Raw genomic sequence first — 19,968 nt, 5'->3', positions numbered from 1 at the left:
AAAATGAAGACTTCCATCTTATCCAGAGCTTCGTCATCAAGTGTGATTTGGTTACTGCCCGAGGTGTTTAATTGTAGGTCATAAGGTCTACTTCTCTGGAGACCCTTGGGACCCTGGCTTTCTTCGCCTATATTTAGTTGCTGTTTGTAGGATAGAAGGACCAAGTAATCTGCGAATTTCGGTTCGGCCTGTTGTTTTCTAACTGTTCACTGTATTCCATGCCTCTATTGATATGTTTAGCTCTTCAGAAGCAATAGGAATGACGAAGGTAGCCAGAGTTGTCGGACATAAGAATTCACTTGCGTCACATTTGTGAGCTGCCCCCATCCACGAGTTTCCAATTCAGCGCTTTGTAAGATTGTCGTACAATCTTTTCAGGTACTCCACAATGTCCTCCGATCTACGCTGTCAATTGTTTTTTTTCGTAATCAAGAAACTTAATATATAACAATAAGTTCCATTTAACTGATTTTAATACTGATCCGCAGTGTCACGGTTTTTTGGTACACTATTCATCCTGAAGAAATCCATTTTACCTATCTTGAGGTTGGACATCTAGAGAATCTTTCTCTCGGTTCAGTAGCGCTGCTAAAAACATTGTCTCATACTGATATTAGTGTTTTGCTTATTTAGTTAATATTTGGATCTTCAGATATTATAATGATCAAATCAATTTGTCAAGTTTTTGCAGCTTCGTTACGAAATAGGATAATCGTTCAGTTGAAATGGAAATATTTGATCTTAATAAATATTTTACTGGCTTCGGATTAAATAGGCGATAGCTTATATTTTAATTAATTCTACTCATTTTAAAATACAGTCACTAATTTAGCATAGGACCTATATTTATGGGTATAATTTGAATACAATTAGTAGTAATTTCATGGCGTCGTTTAGTTAAAGCATTTAGTTTTCATTAGGGGACTCACAAGGATGTCTATATAGTATGCTGAAAAGAAGTAATTTATTGGAAATATGAAAGGAGATACAACATTTGTTTAATGGAAATTCTACGTCAAGATATATCAATGAATATTCCTTCTCTCATAAGTTCAACATCAATAAGTACCTATCATAATTTTTACTATCGTCATCGTAAATTTATTACTTTGTCTTTAAGAAATTAAGTGATACAGTTTTTTAGAATATTCAATCAAATTAATCAAATTGTTTAGTGTCCGTGTATGAATTTCTTTAGATAAGGAAGAAGTTTGAAATCGAATGAAAAGTCGGTCTGTGATTTACTTACTTACTTACTTACTTACTTACTTACTTACCTTACTACTTACTTACTTACTTACTTACTTACTTACTTACTTACTCTTACTTACTTGCTTACTACTACTACTTACTTCTTACTTGCTTGCCTCTTTGCTTGCTTCTGCTCCTCACTTGCTTGCTTCTTGCTCACTCTTACTTACTTCTTACCTTGCCTTACTTCTCTTGCTTACTACTCCTTACTTACCTTACCTTACTGCTTACTTACTTACTTCTTACTTACTTACTTCCACTTACTTACTCTACTTCTTTACTTGCTTGCTTACTACTTACTTACTTACTTACTTACTTACTCTTACTTACTTTTACTTACTTACTTACTCCTATTACTCCCAATGGAGAATAGGCCGCCGACCAGCATTCTCCAACCCACTCTGTCCTGGGCCTTCTTTTCTAGTTCCATCCAATTCTTGTTCATTTTTCTCATGTCTATCTCCATTTCTCGGCGTAATGTGTTCTTTGGTCTTCCTCTTTTCCTTTGGCCTTGAGGATTCCATGTGAGGGCTTGTCTTGTGACGCAGTTGGGTGCTTTCCTCAATGTGTGTCCTATCCACTTCCAGCGCTTCTTCCTGATTTCTTCCTCCACTGGGATCTGGTTTGTTCTCTCCCGCAGTACGTTGTTGTTAATAGTGTCCGGCCAATGGATCTGAAGTATTTTGCGTAGACAATTGTTAATAAACACCTGTATTTTCTGGATGATGGCTTTCGTAGTTCTCCAGGTTTCTGCCCCATACAGTAGAATTGTCTTAACATTTGTATTGAAAATCCTGACCTTGGTGTTGGTAGACAGTTGCTTTGAGTTCCAGATGTTCCTCAGTTGTAAATATGCTGCTCTTGCTTTGCCGATCCGCGCCTTCACATCTGCATCGGATCCACCCTGTTCGTCAATGATGCTGCCCAAATACGTAAAGGTTTTTACATCTTCCAAATCTTCTCCGTCAATTGTGATTGGATTGGTGTATTCTGTGTTGTATCGGAGAATCCTGCTTTTCCCTTTGTGTATATTGAGACCTACTGCTGCTGAGGCTGCTGCCACACTGTTCGTCTTCTCCTGCATCTGTTGTTGCGTTTGGGATAGAAGGGCCAGACTGTCTGCGAAGTCTAGATCATCCAACTGCATCTTAGATGTCCATTGTATCCCACGCTTCCCTTCAGACGTTGAAGTCTTCATGATCCAGTCGATCACCAGGAGAAAGAGAAAGGGTGAGAGTAAGCAACCTTGCCTAACACCGGTCTTCACTTCGAACGACTTTGTCAACTGTCCTCCATGAACAATTTTGCAGTGTAATCCATCATATGAGTTCTGTATGATATTGACTATCTTCTGGGGCACGCCGTAGTGTCGAAGAAGCTTCCATAGTGTTGTTCTGTCCACGCTATCAAATGCCTTTTGTAGTCAATGAAGTTGATGTAGAGTGATGAGTTCCATTCAATTGATTGTTCCACAATCATCTGTAGAGTTGCGATTTGGTCTGTACACGATCTATCCTTACATAATCCTGCCTGTTGGTCACGAAGTTGGGCGTCTACGCAGCCCTTCATCCTGTTTAACAATACCCTGTTGAAGACTTTTCCCGGTATTGAGAGAAGAGTGATGCCCCTGTAGTTATCACACTTGCTGAGATCGCCTTTCTTCGGTATTTTGATCAGTAGTCCTTCTTTCCAGTCTGTTGGTACTTGTTCCTCATCCCAAATCTTATTGAAGAGAATGTGGAGTATCCTTGCAGTTGCCGCTACCTCTGCTTTTAGTGCCTCTGCTGGGATGTTGTCCGGTCCTGCTGCTTTGCCACTCTTGATTTGTCTGATGGCCATGCTGATTTCTTCAATTGTTGGTGGGCTAACATTGATTGGGAGGTCCGTGTGTGCTGCATCGATGTTGGGTGGGTTCAGTGGAGCTGGTCGATTCAAGAGTTCTTTGAAGTGTTCTACCCACCTGTTTTGTTGCTCTTCAATGTTGGCGATTACCTTGCCTTCTTTGCTTTTCACTGGTCGTTCTGGTTTGCGGCGATTTCCAGAGAGTTTCTTTGTCGTGTCATACAATTGTCTCATGTTTCCTTCTCTTGCAGCCTTTTCCGCCGCCGTTGCTATATCTTCCACATATTTACGTTTGTCGGTTCTGATGCTCCTCTTCACTTGTTTGTTTACTTCTGTGTATTCAGCTTGTGCCTTGGCTTTTTCTGCTCTTGTTCGTCTGGTATTGATTGCTGCTTTTTTGTTCTCCCTTTCTTGAATCTTATCCAGTGTATCAACAGTGATCCATTCCTTGTGATGGTGCTTCTTGTGGCCCAGGACCTCATGACATGTTGAAGTGATTGCCTCTTTGATCCCCTTCCAGTTGCTCTCCATAGTAGTTCCTTCTCCATTGAGTAGATCATGAAAGGCCTGGAACTTATTGCTGAGGACTATCTTGAATTTGTTGAGTTTGTCAGTATCCTGAAGAAAGGCCGTATTGAACTTTTGTGATATTGTCCTCCCCATTGCCCAGTGCTTCTTGAGTTTCAATTTCATCTTGGCGACCAGCAAGTGATGGTCTGATGCTATATCAGCTCCTCTCTTGGTTCTCACGTCTTCCATCGTCCTCCTGAACTTTTTGTTGATGCAAATATGGTCGATTTGGTTTTGTGTAGAGTGATCCGGTGAAGTACATGTGATTTTGTGTATGCGTTTATGTGGGAATATGGTGCCGCCTATGACCAGCTTATTGAAGGCACATAGGTTTGCAAATCTCTCACCATTTTCGTTTCTTTCTCCAGGTCCGTGTCGTCCCATGATGTCTTCATATCCAGTGTTGTCCGTTCCAACCTTGGCGTTGAAATCTCCCATCAGAATGGTCAGGTCCTTTGTTGGGCACTTCTCGACGACTGACTGCAGCCTATTGTAGAATTGATCTTTAGCGTCTTCATTGTAGTCGTTGGTAGGCGCATAGCATTGGATCATGTTCATTGAAATACCCTCCTTCTTTGTTTTGAACGAGGCTTTGATGATCCTTGGTCCATGAGATTCCCATCCTATAAGCGCATTTTGTGCTTGTTTGGACAGCATCAATGCAACTCCTTGTGTATGTGGGGCATTTTCTTCTTCATGGCCGGAGTATAACAGGAGCTCTCCTGTAGTTAGTCTTTGTTGTCCAACTTGTGTCCAATGTGTTTCACTGATCCCAAGTACCTCTAGGTTGTATCTTCTCATTTCTGCAGCAATTTGGAAGGCTCTCCCGGTGTCCCACATTGTACAAACATTCCATGTACTTAAATAAATGGTCGCTCTGGTTGTCAGAAGGGGCATCGGCCACGTCACTTCCGAAGGAATTCGGCTCTCATCATGAGGCGTCGTAATTCTTCTAAATGAAGACCTTCTGACTCCCAGGGCAGAGTTTAAAAGGTTTGAATAATTTTTTCTGGTTAGCGTTTTTTTAGCGAGTTAGTTTTCTACGGGATGGGGACGCCAACCCCATGCCCAACCCTCCTCCTTTATCCGGGCTTGGGACCGGCAGTAGCCCCCAGAGGGACTCCAGGCGGAGTTCGGTCTGTGATTATCTAACTTATAAAGGACTTCATAGGGTGATGAATACCTCAAAGATATGATTAGTATCATATGACTTCATTTTCCACATTAGAAAAACGACAATTAAACAATTTGAATCAGTCTAAGATACTGCCGAATACATATTCTTATCTTTTACAATTATCTTGAGGACTCAACATGTTAATGATATCCTGAAAGGCTGAAGAGCTTACAATTGCAAATAAACTATGATACTGTATCACAGTAGTAGCAGAAGACATAAAGTCTTTCAAATTTTTATACCACTAATATTAAACCTGTAGAACAACGAATTGTGTTAGTTCAAAGATCTTTATGTATTTTAAATAGAAGATAGTTAATAAATGTCTGGGTTTGAGTTTTCTCGTTATTGATCTTAAGGACTGGAGTTTATCAGTCTCTGGTGTCTTATGTACGTTATGAGCAGTTCGTCTCAAAACACCCAAGTTGTTACCACTTTTAGTATATTTAGTTTGTGGCTCTCAGTGTAATTCAAGCCCGTGTTTCCTATAAGCTGGAACTCGTCATGCGGTCTTACCTGTATATCAGAGTTGATGTTCATAATAACACTTGAACCCAGTACATTCTGCATCAAACGAATAAGCATTATAGACGGTGCTGCTAAGTTATCTGGACCCATTATCTCAGTGGAAAACACTTCATGATTTAAAAATTCTATGTTATAATTTTAGTGTAAATACCAACACTGAGATTTGGGTAAATTCTGTTAAGGAGTTCCTAATTTTATGAAACGTGTATCCTGGATTCCATTCATTGCTACAATTCAAGTATTACAGAAGATTCTTTGCTTATCAGCTGACATTTTTGTATTAGTTTGATTACGATTTTTACATCTTAAGTAGTTATTAGTTCGCCTTGACTTTCCGAACTTCATGGCTATTTATTTTGCTTACTATATCCTACCTAAATACAAAATATTTCACTAAGTCATTTGAAACAATATACAACGAATCCTGGCTGAGCTTTTTGTGAAGAAACAACGCCTCTAGTTACATTTTCAACATTTAACCTCTTCTGATAGATACAATTTCACTTATCTAACAAATTCTATTTTAATTCCACTTTAATGTATTAATGACTTAATGTAAATGTGAACGGTGTTCAAATCTTACCAAAAATTACTACTCATTAAACAAAGTGTGTTAATTATACTTCTTCAAAATTAAAGATAAGACAAAAGTATTATGTAATGTCAGTGTTACTAGGGTGAAAGTTTCGTTTTCATTTATTACTGTTGCTAGATTATGTTGAGTCCGAGTTAAGTTGTCTACTTTATTCGAAAAAACCTAAACATTAAAAAAAGCCAAATCATTTAATTGAACTACTGTTACGTAATATGCGCTGACCGAAATTAACACACTATGCATATATTTCATGTAATGTAATGATTCAACATTTAGACTGGACAAATCTACATCAAATCAACTCTAATTACCATATAAACTTGATCAGTTTCACTTATGAACGACCAGAAAGATAGTTTTTGGGTTCATCTTAAATGAGCTTTATAATAAATAGACAAAAGGAATACTAGTTCAAACTGTTAAACACAACAGTCAATAAAATGATTATAAATAATTCTTCCCATTTTTACAGCAAATATACAACGATTGAGAATACTAAGGGATTGAATGGATTCATCAGCTTAGTAAAGGAACTCAGACACGAAATTTTCAGGAGAGAACCTAAAAATTTTAGGTGCTGAATACCCCTTACAGATTTAGATAATCTTCTGAAAACAATCTGATCGAAACTTTAAAAGTCTTCTCACTATATAATTGTTATGAGATAAATTCATGAAAATCTAGACGGAAGTTCTTCCAGATAACATTCAAAAGTGTGTTTCACAAAAGACTAGTGTCCGAGATATCACCTTGGTAGTGGCGAAGGAACGTAAACTAGTAATGCAATAAAAGGACGAAGCTAAGCTGTTCCTCTTCGCCCCAAACCTGTTAATTAGAGGAAAATGATCATAATCAGCAGGGAAACTATTGAATTCCACTAATTGTCCGGAAGAACGAATAACAATCACTCAACTCGTGTATAATATATAAAAAGCAGAAATATCCTTGAAACCAATCATAAAACAGCGTATTAAAAGAGAAAATGAACTAATGACTTTTAAGATTCTTCCAGGTAGTAAACAAAAACAGCAAATAATAATGGAAACAAGAAATATGAATTTCTAGAATTAAATTGCAAAAGAAAAAGTTTACAAAGTGATTCCTCGAGATCCAGCATATACAATACTAATTCATTGAACAAGGAATTATGTACAAAAGAACAAAAATTGTTACCCCCAGTAGATACGATTGAGTGTTATGCGTTCGAATCTGCTCTGGGTTAAGGGTATTAACTAACGAGAAATTCCGAAATCAGATGAAATATCAAGCAAGTGCGCTCTAGTTTCCAGTGGTACCACGGTTGATATAAAACGTTTTACCCTAATTACTATCGCAGGAACCCCTTTAAATTATATACTGCTTGTCAAATATGAAAAGAAAAGAGGCTTTTATTAATATTAAGACCATATTAAACATATGTATATGCCAGAAATAATCAACGCCATTTTTAATGATAAATTAATAGCATTGAATCATCATACACTTGTTGATACCATGTAGTTTATTTGTTTATATTATATTTCCAATAATCCTTTAATATTAATTGTCTTATTAAGCATGATCGTCGTCACTAAGCCGAATGTCGATCTTCAACTTATCTAATTTCTTATCACTTCTTTAAAAATAATAAATCGTTGAATTACTTAATTTTATTTCACAGTATGTAGCAAACACCAACTTGATATCTTATGTCATATACAGACAATATACACGTCGAAATGTTCCTTATTCATATTCTATCTTTGCAAGAATATGTTCGTACAAGTAGCTTCAGTGTACAGATTATGTGATTCACAATAAGGGTAGGAGTAAACCATACAGAACAACAATCAAATACATACAAACAACCAGTTGGATCACAATGTTTTTTACTATGAGAACTCATTTACTGTTCTGTGTGATTCCATCTTATCCACTCTTGTATCCACCACATCGTTCTATTTCCCTACTCAACTCACTGTGAAATACAAGTGAAAATAATTGTGCAAGGAGATAATGAAATATTAACCAGAATGTTGTGTCAGTCTATGTGGTCGAGTTTGTTCTTGTCTGTCATGGTTGGATTAGATAAAATAATTATTCATTAAACTTGATAAGATGAGATGATTTGAGGAAATGGATTGGTGAGGCGAGGCGAGGCGAGGCGAGGCTAGGCTAGGCTAGGCTAGGCTAGGCTATTTCCATTACTTTAGTATATTATATATATTGGAATGACATGAAAAGCCTTTAGGGGTTAAACCAAATATGCATTAAGTTCAATTCATATGAATCGAGTTTAAATAAAAAACACCATGCCTCTTCTCTCTCATATTTCTCTCTATCTGAGATTAATTCAATGTTTGTTTTTATCACTCAGCTTGTGTTTTTTATGAATGAATGGACAGGTGATTGAACTTTAATCTTTTTTATTGTAAGGTTATTGCTTAATGTTTTTTTATTTTGAAAATTTATTGGATTGCGTCATCCTCATCATCTTTTCATATTAGTTATTTTTTATTAGTAGATGAACAGGGGCACACCTGAATATATTCACCACAGATATGTTCACCTAGAGCGAATGAAAATATAAAAAAACATATGGGTGGTTCCTATTCGTTTTTTATCATCTAACACAGAGCAACATAAACTTATACAGCTGTAAAACCTATATCGATAATGACCTGATTTGCTAGCTACTTTTCGATAAACATGGTTCCTGTCTGCCCGTCTGTCTATCTCTTCATCTTATGAAAAATTCAACCACATATGTCAAATCATTCAACTGTGAATTTCCGATAATATATCAAAAATTGCGACTTTATATTGAGGTGTTTTACTATCCAGATTGCAAAACGAATACTTTCATTCTCAACTCTTTCAAACAGTAATTTACAACGTGGCTATTTCTTGTCTTTATTTCCTCCAGTGGATACCTCTTCGTTTCCCTCCAACTGGTCTCTTATTATTACATGTATTGTAAGTGTGTGTGTGTGAGAGAGAGAGAGAGTGAGTGAGTGAGTGTTTGTCAGTTTTAGTGTAGCTGATATTTCAAATATTTGATTTTTTAATTGTAGAAAGCAAGCTAGTGAGTGATTGCGTGACACACATTACATATTTTCTCACTATGTGAGTATGACTGGCTTGGTTTCATCACTCATGGTGGACATTGGTGATTTGACGTTGATGGATATGAACGGAATGTGATGCATGGTCAGTAGGAAGACCCAGAATTTGATTAATGAATACGTGAGAATATCAATAACACTGTCAAAATGATACGTGTGAAATCCACTTCATTTCTGTTCAAATTTAGTAACTATAATAGTGAAGACAGACGATCTGAAAAATATTCAAAATTATCTAGCGAGAATACACTCGATGATGATGACCAGAAAAGAAAAGAAAGGTGAGATGGAAAACTGAATAACGGATTTACATCTGTTGTCATTAATGGCGCTACTTGTAAAGTCTGGAAGACTTCTCAGGAAATATAGAGCAGTGTTACTCTTCAACAAAGTACATTTATTGCTCCAACATGAACTACAATCTCGAATAAAACTGGTAACTGTCACCTTCATTGCCAGTATTCGTGAGTGCATAGCACCAAACCACATCTATTCTAATCTATCAATGACTACTAAATAAGATGTAATTATTCATTTATCTATTTGCAGAACAACATAAGATATCCGATAAAAATAATTTATTATTCTTGTTTGTACTTAATTTGTGACAATATTTTATTTGAGGAATTTGAAGTATTGTAAATAAATTAGTCGGTTGTAGTTGATGTTCTTAGTGAAAACAGAATGGATTGAAGACGTGTATATATTTCTTAAAAACAAAAAAAAATTTTTTTTAAGAAATGTCCATAACATTATGTGTAACTTCAAAGCTCATTTCCTGTAACACCGTAACGTAAATCACATTATGATTTCACGTGATTGTTAAAAATGCCAAAGAAATCTTGGGTTTTCTAGTCTTTGGTGAGCTGACTTTACGGCTGGGATATGAATTCATTTCACCATATTGCTCATTTATAGACATAAAACTTTTTAACTTCTATTAGGTTGAGATATTTTCACTACTTTATCACAATTATTAGGAAATTTCATGGGGTGCAGTTTGTTGTGTCAGTAAAATTCCCTCAATATAATTGCAGTTGGTTCACTCGTCCGAGTGACTTAAACACTAGTTTCTATAATATTACATGTGATTTTCTCTATATGGTCCTAACCAATGGAAAACTGTGATTTAAGGTTGTCAGTTGCTTTTCACTAAATACCTCCAGAATTATTTCACCTATATCCCAAATTGCTTGAACATTGCCTATATTTCAACCAGTCTATAGATTTTAGACCGCATTGGGGACTGTATTACTCAACAATTATTTCTACTTAGCGATTAATTAGTATTAATTGTTAACAAAATTAATCATTTAAAAATCTTGGCTCTGAATATTCTTGCAAATATGGACACAAATAATAGTTACTTGGTCTCACTACAGCGAACAGCGGATACACCAGTGATTATACCATGAATATTCAAGTTCTCTACGTAGGGAGTTAACATAGGAACATGAGTCGAAATCCAATAAATAATATTTTCGAATATCGGTTGTGGTGAATACTTTACTGACATCTAAAGTCAATGAACCACCTAAAGCCTAATAAGTTTTTCAGACACCTGTTACAACTTTCTAAAATCACATACTTTGAAAGTTATCAGAATTCCTACTTAGATTAGATGAGAACGAAGAACAATTTGAGGGTGTTATCCATTAGATACGAAACTGCTACATTGTAAACCCTTCTGGTTTATACGCTAGTTTAGAAATGTAGTATCCACACACGTTACGATGGTGGGTGGAAACCTGAACGAAAACAATGTCAAAGCACTTCTGCTTTTCACGAACAAATATCCAGCATGGATATAACGACAAATTGGTATGAAGTTAGTCGGCTCATTAATTAAATACATTACTTGAACAAAAGAATTAAGTGAGTACTCGAGGATAGATGGAGGTGCATTGGATAGAATATTGTGACCGATTATTGCAGTCCTGGGCCTAATTACTGAGAATCATCCACTATTTTTATTTTGTCATAAGCTTCACTCGTTATTTATGTAGTTAGAAACTGTTGATCTAAACAACAATCCCTGAAAAACATCGGAAATTCTGATTCAATCATGAAATTCTTTAAACATATTTGCTCTCTGTTGTCAGAATTAGCGTGCTTATAATTAATTGCTTATAAAATAAAAAAAATGTTTATGTATTGTCATATATTTAACCACAGGTAATTAATCAAAATTGTGTTTAACAATTGCAGTTTTGCCAGTTTTCTTTTATTGAAAGTTAATACAAGATATCGAAGAGTTATCATTCTCTTTATGATTATATAAAACGTCTGCAAAACACTAATTAAATATTATTTATAATATGTGTATCATTATGATTACTATCATTATCAATAGTACCATTCAATAAATAAAGGGTAGGTTAAAAGTCATTCGACTTGAGTCAGTGCAATCTACTACTCAAAAATCATATCGTATATCAGTAATCAAATAAAATGATAAGATTTCCTATTCCATTTTCGATTACATCATAATGCAATAATACAGTCTATGACAATATCAGAAAAATGTTAGTGAACTATACAATTCTCTCCAAATAATAACTGAACAAGGATTATCTCTAAAGTGATACAGAACTAAATATACATTCAACATTGAATGTTATATATATATATATATTACTTATTCTCTTATCTACGAGTATTATAATCGAGTCAATCAGTTAGTTTGCAAGTGATGATGAATAATACAGCGAGAATTATATGTCTGTGTGTATGTATACGTGTATGTGTGTGTGATTGTGGTGATGAACAGGTTACAGTGTCAAGTAATTGCAGTTTAACGAAATGATAAATGAATGCATGTAATTCTCTATTATATTCTTCTGACAAACAGATTCCGTCACATTTCCTTGTTTGTGGATTTTTCATCTGAAGAAGTACTAACCGATTTACTGAAAAGACAGTATAAATCGTTGTAGTTCCCAAAATCCACTTGTTTGATATTTCATGTTACAATGAAAATGATAGACAGAAAGCTTTATTATATATGTACTGATTAATGAATGTCATGTTTTAGCGGACTTGTGGAATTCTCGTAGATGACATCACGGACTGATATTTTCTAGGAAAACGCTGAAAGCTGGAAAGTAGTGAATAGATGCTCCTTCTTTACATGGCAGTACAATCTACTAACCAATCGGTAATCTTACCCAAGATCTTTGGTCTCGAGCGCAAACGACCAAACTCTAAACCTTTGGGTTGGTATCCAGTGGTGAAAATATGTAACTCTAGTCATTTTACGATGTAAACTATGAATATTCTACTACCTACCAACCCTAATAAAAATCTTCGGCTACACAGCAGTAACTAACTTCGAATGCGATTCCCAAAGTCCTGATGAGATGTACCCAGTGAGGCTTTACGTGTGAGATAGCTTCGCAATGCATCCAATGTCATGTTTATGTAGTTTTAATCTCAGAGAAAGCATTCATTCTGTTAGTATGAGAGATAAGTCCTCCTGACATGTGGCAACTAACATGAAATCTAAATACAGATTTATCTAACAAATGTTAGCAATCATTTAACTCAATTTATCATGGATTAATGAAACGAAGGAAATAATTAAAAAGTTGGAAAACAGTAGTTATAAAACAAAAACCTATTTAATTATAAGTTATCTACAGTAGTACATTTCAGTTCTTTTATTAACTTTAACCTAATTTACTTTTTTTATAGAAGTCGATGTAGCATTTGTCATTATTGTTATCTTCTAAGGTAAATATAAATTTTGTTAGTATGTGTTTACGAAATAAAATAATGTATCTAATTAAATTAGTGATAAAAATTACATTGAATTAAGAAAGTTAAAATTATTCATCAAATATTTTTAAAGATAGTAATTAACTGTTTTGAAAGAAAAAATAAAACATACTGAAAATGCGGACCAATAAATTCTGTATCAGTGATATAGTTGGTAATGCATTTACTAAAAGACAAGATGATCCGGGATTTGATCCCATATTAGTTTGTGAATTAAAAATGCTGAAGAGTCGTAAATCAGAATTAAAACAAATCTCTCGTTTTCGATAGTCACTCAGTTGTGATTAGTCCATTTTGCTAAATTAATTTTATACAATTGTTAAAACTCAGTTCGAATAACAATAAACGAGATAAATATAAACCATTACAAATTAGATTGGAATTCATACATGTCGCATATTGGTGTTTAAAAATAAAGATACTGAATTGGAATCCTGGATAGAATATCAACTCTGGGATCCAGGGACATCCAAATGACCAGTCCCAAGTAGCGACTGATTTCCTTTAAGGGTAGGATATTAAGTAACCAACTTCATATTCGTATAGTCTTTAGTAGTTTCATATATACCTTCAGCTACACATTCTATAACACACATTAATTTATATGTAAACGGTATATCTTGTCTGTTTTTGTTGAAACGAGGATTAGACACTTGGTTAACTTGATAAATATCATTCTACTGATAACTGTGTGACATATGTTCAAAAATCTTGTTAATCTTTTTCAAAATCATCTTTAAAACATTATATATTACTTTATGGATGCTATATAAGAAGAGTTATTCATACCATTTTTCAGTTTTAAAAGCACTTCTACTGTCATAATCAACGATTACGAGAAAGAATCACACGTTCAACTTTCAATAGATCAAGTGAATATTGGACAAATAATTATGATTGTCAATTTTTATTAATGTTATTACCATTGTCCTCATTTTTTGAAACTTGTATCCAATTTTTATCGAAAGAGAATAAATCAAATTGCGCAAATACTTGATAAACTTGAAACTCATCTCACCACCATTACAATATAATTAATTTTGTGTATAAGTATCATGAAGAGTCAAGCAAATAAGTAGATTAGACAAAAAGTGATGAAAGAATTAGTGCCCAGCTGTGTTCCTAGAAAAATTCATACAGCTTACACTTGCTTAGTCTAATTCTTCCACTTAAGTATTATTCACTTATGCTAATCAGCAGCTGGATGTATTGAAAGCTGAACTGTTTGTTTGTATGCGTATTCTTGTCTGTATGTGTTCTTCATGATGAGCCTTGGATTTTTATTCACATTAATCTTTTGAATTTATTATGAATTTCATTTAAATGCACCATAATAAATATGTTGAATCATATATAATGTGACTATATTTATCATTTATCAGAGATTGTTGACCGAATGAAACTTTATCATATTTGATTTAATTAGGTAAATTGAACATCACATTTCCCCCTCGCTTCGTTTCACTATCATTTCACCAACATCATCATCCTAATAAGAATGTGAATGGTTAAAAAAATATATTTCATTTCAAAACATTTAATACCAGTGTCTCATTTTAAATACGAACTAATAATTTAACAGATTTTATTCAGCTTAATTACTTTTCTCAAAAAAAACCAATTTTATTTTCGAATTATTTTCACTGTGAAACTAACAAACGTTTCATTTACTAAGGAGATATTTTGGTTATACTACAAACATTTCGAAGTATTTCAGAAGTTTTATACGGAATAAATGAATTGTATGTGACAGTGAAAACCAGAAAGCGTATTTCGTCCTACTTGGGACTGGTGATCTGAATATCTCTGAATCTCAGATTTAATATTCTATCCAGGATTCCAATTCAGTATCTTTCACTTCGAACGTCAGTAGGTCATTCACTTAGCTACTGAGTACAGACGACCGTTCACTGTTGCAATGGGTACGAATTTTAAAATTTTATCATAATGTCTATATAGGAACAATTCGTACAAAATAAGGCAAATAATTATCAACTAAATCACATGACCTACGTTTTTACTTCAGACAGTTAATAACAATTAACACAAGGCTATGAATCTATGTTTCGTGTTAGCATTAGGGATTTGATAAAATATAATTTTTGACTGATATTCATTGCCATAATCTCTGAAAGATAATTTGCTAGTTGGGTTTCATGTTCTAATTTTGAATTTACTTTGACTTTTTCAAGTACTCAAAATATTACATAGAAAACCGGTATTTCTATGTAAACCCATTTCAATATCACTTAGTCATGACACAATTATGGTGTTATTCTGTCATTTCTGTTCATTATGTTATTATATATTAGCATTTACAAATTCTTTTGTTACAAATAAAACTTACGTAACATTATAAATCGTCGGTAAAATCCTTACAAAATTTTCATTGAATCCATATGGTGTATATTGTGTTTACTGCTTTACTTTAGATACAAAAATTCACTATGAATATTGACTATTCATTTATTACTGGTGTACGAAGTATTGTCACATTTGGATTTTCTTAACATCATTTTACAAACTCATCATTTACGTAAACGGGACACCAATATCTGTCAAACTATTGTGTTATTGGTATTTGACAATGTATTTTATGAATTACATGAATATTTTTTACATTATCTGGAATGAGACAGTCACCGCTGACAAAATTGTATGAGCACTGGGAGTAAATCTAGAAATAACTGAAGTTGTAAATATAAATCGAAAATGATGTGGTCGCTGACTGATCGAAATATTCTTGATACCATCATGTATGAGACTTATAGGTACACACTGCTACACAGTTCTGAACTAAAACTAAGCGATTGCTCGGTATTTTTTAAATTTTCAATAGTTCCTCAAATGACATCAGTTCATAAAGTTAGTCATGTTCAAATCAATTATTCAGTGACAATGATCATAATAATAATAGTTGATTAAAAATATAACCATACTTCTTATTTACGTTCTATGAAAAGCGAATCCACAGTTCTCTAGATTAGATATATTTGATTCGAGCAGTGCGGATTTCTAGCTAATTTGCATCACATCTGTGAAGAAACCAGTTTGTTGAATACTTTTCTGGATTGTTCTTTTCCTAAATGCTGTTGATTTATACTAAGTATTTTTACCAAATCTTCGAAAAAACAACCTGATGAAATTGTATTTCTTACTGGTAAACCAGGGAAGAGGTTATCTTCAGCGTTTATCGAGTCGCACCCATAATTTTTGGTCATTTTTCTGTTTACTTATTGGTTTAGTGATAGATGTTAAAGCGCAATATCAAAAAAAAAAATATTTCAAGCCATTACGTCCACATTATTTGTTTTCATTCAGCAAATCGAGGTACTCTTTATTTCGCATATTTATAGCAGGGAATTGATGATAACTAATATCAATTTCACACACCAACATCTGTTCTGAAAATGCTGTAAAACTGATCGATGGAGAATTAAATTCCTGGTATTTAGAAAAAATGTCCTTTAGATACAAAATATATGTGCTCGCAGTTCAGTTACAGTTCCTGACTTCAAGCACTACCGTTTTCCACCGTAATCACGAACCAATCAAAGACAACAATTTAAATCCAGCAATCTTTACAACCCTATACTGATGATAATCATGTGCTCACTACTGACTAACTTCGGAATGGAATTCATGGAGTTCTAGTGAGAAGCCATGATCAATGGTGCTAATCTGTGACAACTATGAGAAGAGTAACCAACAGGGACAATGGAAGATGGTCACTCAATACCGTGAACTAACTGAAGTTAAACTTGTTCACTATCGAATCTCGGGTTAGTGATCAGGAGGTTTGGCGTTTATGCGCGAGCCTGAAGTTTTGGAGTCTGAATCTCGCTTGTAATGTGAGTGATACGCACTGTCTCATACTAAGACGAAACAATCGTTCAGTGCTTTCTCATAGTAACAACTATTTTTCACTGGGTTGCAGCTTAAGATTTATGGAGCTGTTTGAATAGTAAGCTTATCACAGACTATTCAATTTTCATTATAAATAAAATATTGAGAGTTTCAAGAATTTGACATTTATTCAAGAAGGAATTCTATGTTTCTAAAACAGTAATCACTAAAAGTTATACTTCATTGCAATAATAATAAACATAATTCATTGTCAAAATCTGACTAATCATCAAATATGACATTGAGATTATGTAAACTCACTCCTTATATGTTTATTACGTATTATGAACCGAAACACTGTAAATTAATGGTCGTTTGGCTAATTTGTTACTAATGTCGTAACCATCAAGTTATCGGTTTGAAAAAGTTACATATGCTTATTATGAATGCAATCGATCTTTGAAATAATATAAAATATAATTTTTATAATATATGATGATATAATAACATATATATACTAGCTTATAAGGAAGTGCTGAAAGCCATAGTGTGTAGGGGAGGTAAAGCAACCCCAATATATCACAGTTACGACATAAGAAGAAATTTTAGATCAATAAATCTTATTCATTTATCAAATAAAGTTTACGTAATTGAGGAAGTTGAGATTTCATCTAATGGTGAACACTATTTATGAGTATATTTTTAAATATAATTCGTCTTTACATCAGTAGTAAATGAAGAGCATAAGCATGTATTGATTGATCATCCCTCTATCAATACCTAGCAATAATGATACAAATATTGTTATATTGATGACCACTAATCATGCAGATCATCTGCGTCATCGTATTTAGAATACATAATCTCAATGTTTTGAATAGAGTTTTGTAAATAATTTTCAAAAAAACGAGATAATTACTTCACTGTATATTAATTGTGGATTATGTCTTAATTGTTTACTGATCCATTCAGATAGTAACTGTTTTAAAATGTTCCCTAATTATGACAAAATATGAATTTACTGCTGATTGCTATCAGGGTTGCTTAAAAGTAAAATTTATATTGTTAGATTAACAAATAATATGCATGTATTTTCGTGTCCATGATGTCTGCAAACTGAATGGTTTAGTTACAGAGCTTTTATTGTCGTTCTAGACAACGTCGTCAGAGCTTACTTTATTTACTGGTGATCTTTATGGTTACTCAACAAGATTTGAATAAGATTGCTCCCTGGTCTTGTTTGAAGTGTTTCTCGTCGTAGGAGTTTTAGTCTTCGTTTGTCTTTGCATTAAAGTTGACTGTCTTATAATGTTGACTTCTGACCATGTTGTTGGTCGGCAATTTTTAAACTGATAAATTAGATCTATTTTGATTCGTTTACATATTGCTGACTAATCCAATACCTATACTTCGAGAAATTCTCATAATTTCCATGATCTGAAGTTTTGATAATTTCTCGGTCGAATATATACCCATAGTGTTGTATAAGTACGTTGATTTCGGCTATCATATATCGTGTTGTTTCAGTAATGGCTTGTGTTTTTGTGTGTACAAGTGAAGACAATGTCCTCTTTGCAGTTAGTAAACGTATTTTAGGAGTTCCGTTGCGTCTAATTTCTTCCACTGTTATGTCTTTCGGTTTACATAGAATAGAGTGAACTTACCACTTTGAGTACTTTAAATCTCAATAGTAATTTCTGATAAATTTTTCGCATATTGAAGTGTATACGTCCCTTGGTTTCGATGGTTAATTTTGTGACGGTTGATAAATTAAACAGACATTTCGACAGATTTTGTTGGAGTAAATATTTTTCGTGCATCGACAGTGACTTCTGGCTGTTTGCAACAGTATCTTTGTATAATTCTTCTTGTATATTGCTGTACTGTTACTGTTGTAATTAAGTATTCAATAAGTGTGACCTGTTCACTTGCATTTACAACGCTTTTATACTTATTCCATTTACTAAGACATTCAAGAATGCGATTTTACCTTCTGATTCTTCTCTTGTGAAATTGATGTCATCGAATTATTATTGGTCTATCTATGAATAATTTTGAGTTCATATCCCCAACAGCTATCGCAACGATGATCACAAGTTCTTGTATTATTCGCCTAACATATAAAGTACTGAGTTGGAATTCATTAAATTAAATTCATAACTTCAGACTATTCGAGTTATAGTGCTGCAATCATCCAGTGTGAATATGAGGGACGACCTCACCCCGATGAGCCGATATCCGTGAACGCGTAGTATTTAATATTAACCTATTTGATGTCTGTTTATGAATAAAACTATCTACAAGTATTTGGTGATTGATTTACCTTCTTATTACTCATTGGAAAAATAAGAATATTTGTCGAGAACATAGATGAAAGAAAATAAGCATTTTCTGGATTGTTTGTTTGAATCTCCCCATTATTGTTTAGAACTGCAATTGATCAGTCTCTTATTGGTGTGCATACTGCCTCGACATTGCCATAAGACACAGGTATTCTAAGCAGAGATGGCTGGTGACTAGTAGCGGAATCCAGGACGTGCGTTTCGTCCACATATTTCAATAATGGACTGATCAACTGCGATCAGAAACACCAATGAGAAGATCCAAAGAAACAATACAAAATGAACTAAAACTTCAACTCATTGTGCAAGTTAGCGGCTATCTGGTTCAGTAGCTAAGTGTATAACGTGATGGCATTTGAAGAGAACAGTACTGGGTTGGAATCTCAGAGTAAACATCAACTCTGGGACGCAGGCGTATCCAGCTGATGAGTCCCAGCTAGGATGAAACACGCGCTTTGGATTCTTTTACTAGCCACCATACACCTCTGCCTAGAATAAGCATTGTATTCAGTACTGAAATATAAACACTATGTTGTTTAATATTTTCTCGTTAATCTGTGCAATATTAATAAATAATTGCACAGGTATTATTCTAATTTAACTATCAATATAGCATTGTAATTAGTAATTATTCTGTTATCTACCAACACAATGTCATCAAGAATGTACTGTGGATTGTTTTTTACAAAATTTCTTTGCTTTTACTGGGAAAACTAGTAGTTTTTCCCAATTATTTAATATATTTATCAATTTTTGGTATTATGTCATTTCAAATTAGAAAGCGAAGATATAAACTAAGGTGTTTCGGTGACATAATAAACAGCTTCATTGTTAACACTTATATCTCGAATCTTAGTTCAAACTGATACCAGATAGCATATCAATAACCGTAATAATAATAACAATAATAACTATTATTACATCAGATTAAAAATG

The sequence above is a fragment of the Schistosoma haematobium genome, chromosome ZW, assembly GCF_000699445.3.
Source record: "Schistosoma haematobium chromosome ZW, whole genome shotgun sequence".
Classification (NCBI taxonomy): domain Eukaryota; kingdom Metazoa; phylum Platyhelminthes; class Trematoda; order Strigeidida; family Schistosomatidae; genus Schistosoma; species Schistosoma haematobium.
The sequence above is the reverse complement of the archived record's forward strand: the minus strand, read 5'-3'. Positions refer to the sequence as shown.